This window comes from Lipotes vexillifer, unplaced genomic scaffold (assembly GCF_000442215.2).
Source record: "Lipotes vexillifer unplaced genomic scaffold, Lipotes_vexillifer_v1.1 scaffold14, whole genome shotgun sequence".
NCBI classification, from domain to species: Eukaryota; Metazoa; Chordata; class Mammalia; order Artiodactyla; family Lipotidae; genus Lipotes; species Lipotes vexillifer.
Genome location: NW_006775372.1, coordinates 1,895,001 through 1,902,752, shown reverse-complemented (window position 1 = coordinate 1,902,752; position 7,752 = coordinate 1,895,001).

The window sequence follows — 7,752 nt, the reverse complement described above, 5'->3', positions numbered from 1 at the left end:
GGAAAGATTAATTTCATGTCACTTTAGGCTGACTATAACTGGGAACTTCATTTTAATACCAAAGTTAAAAATAAAATTCCAGTGAAACCAAGGTCACCATTTTCTTCTGAATCCTTGTTAGCATTTTATCTCTTCATTAGCAAAGATTTGAGAGAGGTGATTTACTTAGAATTCAGCTTCCGGAATTTATTTTCATGCATATGATTTGGGGCATGTAGATTATCATTGCAAGCTATATCAGTATTTTGTTTTCTCTTTTGTTTTACAAGATCCATTTCAAACAACTTAAGTTCTATAGTGTCTCTATTTTTTTTTTTTTTTTTAATTTTTTGGCCACACTGTGAGGCATGGGGGATCTTAGTTCCCTGACCAGGGATGGAACCCGCGTCCCCTGCAGTAGAAGCATGGAGTCTTAACCTCTGGACCACCAAGGAAGTCCTTATAGTGTCTCTATTAAAGGAAGTACAAACTTGAAGGATATTTGTAGAGAGAAATATGTACAAGAGAGATTTTCAAAAGAGAGGAAGCAATTAACTTTCTGCCCTGTAAGAAAGTAGGTGCAAATTATTTTCAGGAATCTTAATACAAAGGTCAATTAACTCTGAGGTATTAAGAGAAATCAAATTCTATAATCCTTAACTTCTAGCAATCTCATCAACAGTCACAGAATTATAGTAGTAAATATTCCAGAGTTACAACGTTTTGAAAATTTTGAACGCATACTTGCCTAATTTTAAACACTTTCAAAAAGTTACTTCAAACAAAACATCAAGGAGCTGCAGATTATAAAATTTATTGATAATCACAGTTGATTCTATTAAACAAAATTGTGTTTCCATCCTGAGCTATTGGCCTATGGCCCTCTATGTAAACATAATTTGAGTGTCATGTTTTATTTAGGTAACTGACATTTTGACCAGCATACACAATGCTTTTTGTCACTCTTGAAAGTTTATATAATTTACTTTTAACTCTGAGGCTTACTGAATCTGAAAGATGTAACTCATGCATAATAAATATAACAATGTGAAAAGAAAGAAAGCTACTGCAAGTTATGGTTTGGTTGACTATCTTACACTGAAGGAAAAAGAAACAAAGAATTGCCATTCTAAATAAGACACAAATGAGAGTTTCATGTCTGGCACCAGTATGGATAACTATTTGGTGGATACACTTTATAATATGAGCATTAGAAGAGTAGGAATGAAATACACATATACCCAGTCCTCTGTGTGTGCACACACACAAACATATAACTTCGTGGTGTAATAGACACATGTATTGTTTTGTGGATGAAAAGTATACTTTGTTATACTTATAGGGTACCTACTAGAAGAAAAATCACACAACACCAGACTGTCTTTGAGTGTCAAAGGGGACCAGTCAATAGCACCCCACTTCCCCACCCAAGTTCTGAAGTCATTAAGAAAATTAATGAGGTGTATGGAGACCAAAATGTCACCTTTATTGACATTGCTGTGGCAGATCACCTGGGTTTTGTTTGGGCGCAGTTTAGCACCGACCCCTTAGTAAAGACTCAGCCACTTGGTTCCAGCCAACATTGGTCTGAGCTAGGATTCCCTCCACGACTGCCCCCTTGAGAGCCAGGATATTTAAAAACAGAGAAGAGTGTCTCCTTCCCCTTGGCTGCTGGCTTCCAGGAGAAAGGGAAAAAGATGGAGCTGGACAAGGCATGTCCCTTAAGACGCAGGCAAGTCACTCAGTGGGCGTGGGAGGGGGGCAGGCGGTACGTGAGAGGCATGAGAAGTTGCAGGTTGTCCACCAACCATTGGAAGGACACACCAGGCATGGAGAAGTGTCCCTTCTTCTCTCCACTTAGGAAGAAAAGCAGTATTTATGTGAAGACCTGAAATCCTGGGCTCTTCAACATCACATCTCTCCATTACACAAATATTTGAGTACCTACTCTGTGCTGTGCACATTAACTGCAGAGAGTGTGCGCTTCTGCGTTCTTACCCATCAGAGGATGTGGGTCTGAATGGCACAGGGGGTATGAAGGATGCATTTGTGCCCACTGTGTACTCATACAGCAAGAACAGTTTACGGCCGATGAAACAGAGAGTGTGGTAAGTAATCAAGACTTAGGTGGAAGCTTTAACCACGGAACAGAGCAGAATGCACCTGCTGAGGGCCTTAGGCTACTTAATATGGTACCCAAACCACAACGTACTTAGAGGTACCCAGTGTATGGGCCTCATGGTCTGATGATGGAGGGAAGGCAGAGAGGGAGGAAGGAGGGAGGAGAAAGAAAGAAAGAAGGGAGGAAGGGGAGGAAGGAAACAGAATAACCTAACGGCTTCTATGCCCACGCTGCCAGTGACGCCATCACAGGCAAAACCAACTTCTCCGCCGTTTTTCAGGTTTTACAAACCGCGGTGAACGTTTCACGGAGAAACCAAAAGAAATACAGGGGGGAAAAACATATTCTAAGCCAGAAATATTTGAAAAGTTAGTGAATGGGATAAGAATATGAAAATATGATTTATAACACTGATATTACTCATTGAAGAGGTAATGTTCTGAGCTACTGGATTAATCAGCACTATTATTGGAACACAGAGAATCAGTGGGCTGTAAAAATATCTTTGTCCCCCCCCCCCAAAAAAAAAAAAAAAGGAAGTCCCTGGTGGTCCAATAGTTACTCCACGCTGCTTTCACTGCCGAGGGCCTGGGTTCAATCCCGGGTTGGGGAAACTAAGATTCCACAGGACGTGCGACATGGACAAAAAAAAATCAAACCAACAAACAACTTTGTCCATAAAGATAATGCTGCTAAATTTTTATAAAACATGAAATTAACAATAATGTGTGTGTATCTCTATGTATTTGCAATGTAATTTTAAAGTCAGAAGCCTCTATCCATTTTAATTTGGATGTACAGCCCTTTTCACAAAAATAACTTTGTAAAACCTTTTCTAATTACCGTTACTCACACTGGTAAGAAAAAATATTTTATTTTTGTAATATATACATGAGTAAATATAAATCCAAGCAAACGTCTTCTGAGAAGAAAATTCTGGCAATAATTTTTCCTCAGTTTTATAAATATCCTTTTTTAGCTTGGGAGTACGGTCAGTTTGTTTCATTAAAGCTCCATTATTTAAGAAAGAAGAAATTATAGGGAGAAATCCAGTAACTACATGGTGCAGTGTTACCTAATTTTTTGTGAAACTTAGCAACATTAATTCAAAAAACATTTTTAGGGCTTCCTTGGTGGTGCAGTGGTTGAGAGTCCGCCTGCTGATGCAGGGGACGCGGGTTCGTGCCCCGGTCCGGGAGGATCCCACGTGCCGCGGAGCGGCTGGGCCCGTGAGCCATGGCCGCTGAGCCTGCGCGTCCGGAGCCTGTGCTCCGCAACGGGAGAGGCCACAACAGTGAGAGGGCCGCATACCGCAAAAAAAAAAAAAAAAAAAAAAAAGAACAAAACATTTTTACAGGTACAGAGCCTCCATTCCCATGGGCAACTGGATGCTGCAACAACCCCTCCCAGTATAGAAACGATAAAATGGCAGATGAAATGTAAACTTTTTTTTTTTTTTAAGCAAATCTGAGCTGGTGACTAAGAATTAGATACTATGAAAGACCACAAGTCACTGAGGTGAGTTAGCATGGGGAGGGACGCTTGCCCTGAAAAATGTCTTCCAATCCCTGGCTGCCACAAGCCAGTCAAATATTTAAGGGGTCTCTGTGCTGAGGGCAGAAGTCCAAGGATTTGGTTTGACAAATGAAAGTGCTGTTTGGAATCCCTGCATAAAGCCAAGATTCCCTAACAGTCACAGCCTCCGGGTTAAGTCTGTTACCAGAATTTACGCTATTGGTGTGGCCAAGTCACAATTTCTTTATAATGGCCCCAGGAATATCTGCATTTGACTGAGACCCAAAGGCAGGCAGGGAAGTGGGAAAGCTTTACAGTGAATGTGAGCTCTGTTGGGAGACTGTTGGTATGAAGAATCTAAGGGCAGGCTGAGTAGAAGCAGGACATCTTAGGTGATAGCCTGGGGGGACATATGTGACTTTCTCTGGTTGGTTCTAAGTTGGAAGAAAGCTGACTGTTTAGGGAAATGGGCAGACATTGACCAGGTAATGACAATTGTGGGTCAATTTCTGCAGAGGTTGTGATTTGGCTTTGGGGTTGACTCAAGTTCTATTTTTGTATGTGAGCTGGGCACTGTCCATTTGATAGTCAACCTCTCGGTATAAAGTTCCAGGAATGAAGAGGGTATGGTCATAGCTCAAGAACAGACAAATAGAACAGATTGATGAGTCCAGAAAGAGACCCACATTTGATTTAGGGCAAAGGTGTCACTGCAGTTCAGGTGGGGGAAAGGCAGTCTTTTCAATAAATGGAGCTGAACAGTTGAAGATTCCCATGGCGGGCTGGGGGGACCTTTGATTCATATTAGACTTTAACAGCTAAATATGTAGGTTGAAAGACTAAAAACAGAGCGTACAATTACCAACTGAATACAGAGAAAAAAAGTGAAGGGGATCAGAAAATGGTACCCACCAAATATGCCATTTTGGCCTGAGGATCATTTTGAGCTACAGGCAAATTGGAACCAACAGATGCAGAGAGTTATCTGCCCTCTCCTTATCGGCCTAGAAGCAGGCATACATTTCGCTCTGAGAAAATTCACCAGTTCCTCCCTCCAGGAAGAAAGGAGCATCTCTCCTCACTCAAGGGGAGTTGGATCACAAGGTGAGTTTGCATAAGCAGACCTTTTACTAAAACAGCCTGTATCCTGCATTCCTTGCCCACCCATTTCCAAGTCCCCACAATGTATCATCCCTTCAAGCCCAAACCATCTTTCCTTTGTTAAAGGGTATATAAGCCGCCAAGTTTAACTGCTTCTTTGCATTTCACTACTTTTCTGTGCACACAAATGTGAATAAAAATTGTGTGCCTTTTCTTCCGTTCCTCTTTCTTTTGTTAGTTTAATTCACACACTCCCAGGTAACGAAACTAAGAGTAGTTTCAGGTTTGCATTTTCTTTTCTGGGCATCAGTAAATGCAAAATTCATGGTTAAAAAAAAAAAGGTCTAAGACATCCATGTTAATGAACTAAATCTAATTATTAGGAGGGCAAAATAACAAAAGCACTTGCTAATGGGATACAATGGTCTGGGTTTTTAAAGACAAGGCAGTAAAAGAGGGTTACATCTGTGAATGGAGCTTGCAGGACTGTCAAAGGTTCTTTCAAAGAATAGCCTCAAACTGAGTTTACTGTTACGCAAATTTACATAAGCACTGGATGCTAGAGAGAGGATAAGGTCTTAATAGCTTAAAATCATTATTTAAAAGGTTCAAAGTATTTGAATAAAATGATGTGCATTAATTAGATGCCCATATACCCCCCTCCCTCCTGGCTTTCCCAAAGTTCACTTTACATCACCTTGCTTTTAACGAAAGACCTCTGCCAGTACTTGTTTTCGACAACAGAAAGAAATCCGCACAAGATTTTCAATTTTATCAGAGAACGCAGGAAGTGATTATCCTTTGCTTGTTTGGCAATAGCCATTCCAGAGGCAGTGCACAACCCCGGCAGACAGAGCAGCCCTGCCAAGCTGCCCTCCTGGGAACCACACTTAGCATCCCAGCATCTAGCCACCAGAGCTGGGAACTGCGCCTGTGAGCATCTCTGCTGTATCTCGACTTATTTTGTGCCTCTGTTAGCAAGACGTGCCCTAAGGTAATTGCTTCTTCACTTTACACCACTTCAGCTTACGAATGGTGTCACAGGAGTGTGCCACTTTTTTAGCTCAGGGGCCTGCAATTACAGTGGCCTGTTCCCCCACAGGTTGCCTCAAAGCCTCCTACGGGAAGGACACCTGTGGCTGACCACAAATGCATCTGCAGAGCCTCTCAGAAGAAACGGTCCACCGTCCGTTACACTGGATGCATGGGCCAAGATCATGGGCAGGACCCCAAATGGGTACATTGCTCCAGGTGGTGATGCATTAAAAATAAAAAGTCTCAGGACTGGCAGAGCTCTGAAGGTGAGAAAGAAAGAGAAGCTGATTGATCGTTTATCCAGGGCCAGACACAGTCAATTTTCCAGGTATTGTTACCAAGGCTGTGGCCCCAAAAGCACACCCCTGCCCCTCCTTCTGGGTAAACGTGGAGAAAACAGAAATCAACCGTATCCTCTAGCTGTGTTTACATCACAGGAAAAAGAGAGTCCAACCACATGAAAACCCGTGCAAGCTGTGTCGGCTCCAATAGTGGGATGAAAGTTGCCCTGCAGCTCATTGGCATCTTGTTATAATAGCAAGATCTCTGCCCAACTGTGCCATGATGGTTCGACCTGCTTCTGACCCAGATGCCAAAGCACCCAGATGCCAAAGGACCCTACAAGGGCAGAAAAGAGGTGGCACCCCAGTTCCTGGAGAAACCCTGCCTTTTCCCAGAAAACCAATACATATGCCTCCTCCTCGATAAGTTTGGTTTTAAAATCTTGCCTTATTCACCTTCTGGCAAGAGAAGCTGACCTGTGAACCAAGTTCCCACTCCTCCATTCTCCGGCCCTTGAATAAAGCGCGTCCTGTTCCAGTCTCAGCATGGTTCCGTCACTGGCGGTGCGAATATGAAAGGGAAAACAACCTCCCCCGCCAAGGCAGGAGGTCTCGGCCGGGCTGGCGTCCAAGTGGGGGTCCATACGACCAATTCAGTGACGCTGTCCTCTGGCTTTTGCGGCTGAAACAGTCGGGTCTTCTAAAGACCTAAATGCACACGTGCAGAAAGACACGCAGACACACATTCGCACAGCCTTAGCGCAGTCTCTGAGTGAGTATCACCTCTGTCCCTCAAGACCACGACCAGAGCAAAGAACCTTGCTTGCTTCTTACAGCCCCGTGGTGAACGCTTAGAACAGATTTGTTGTCAGATGCAGGGAAGTTGAGGGATGAACAGCCCACGCCTGACAGAAATGCAACGGTTATTTTAAATGAAACGCTTGGGGGCAAATTGAGGCTGCTTAGTCTCAGGACAAATTCTCCTCTAGTGCAGTAGTCAGCTACCACTGCTGCTGCTGGGCGCTCACGCATTTCACAGAGAGAAGAAAGAACTTACCATTAAAGTAAAATAAAGTAAATATTCTAAGAAAAGGGAAGGAGGACATCTCATCCCTTACGTTTATTTGTTTATTTTTAATTACTATTATTATGTTTTGGCCACGTGGCATGCGGGATCTTACTTCCCTGACCAGGGGTCGAACCCGTGACCCCCGCAGTGGAAGTGCGGAGTCTTAACCACTGGACCGCCAGGGAAGTCCCTCTCATCCCTCATTTTTATTTTTATCATCATTTATTTATTTGGCTTTTCCAGGTCTTAGTTGCGGCATGCGGGATCTTCATTGTCGAGAGCAGGATCTTGGTTGCAGTATGTGGGATCTAGTTCCCTGACCAGGGAATGAACCTGGGCCTCCTGCAGTGGGAGAGTGGAGTCTGAACCACTGGACCGCCGGGGAAGTCCATCTCATCCCTTATTTTTTAAAGGGAGAATTAAATCCTTTACTTTTCATTGGTATCTGCCCTTATAGTGCCTGGCGGGTCCACGTGGGTGCTTGACACCTCCTCCCGTGGCGTTCTGCTGTGGTTGTTCAAAATGCCCTCACGTTTTCCAAAATCAAGGCAGTTGTGCTAAGTGCCGAGACTGCCTTTAAAAACCTAATTGGAGGGCTTCCCTGGTGGCACAGTGGTTGACAGTCCACCTGCCGATGCAGGGGACACGGG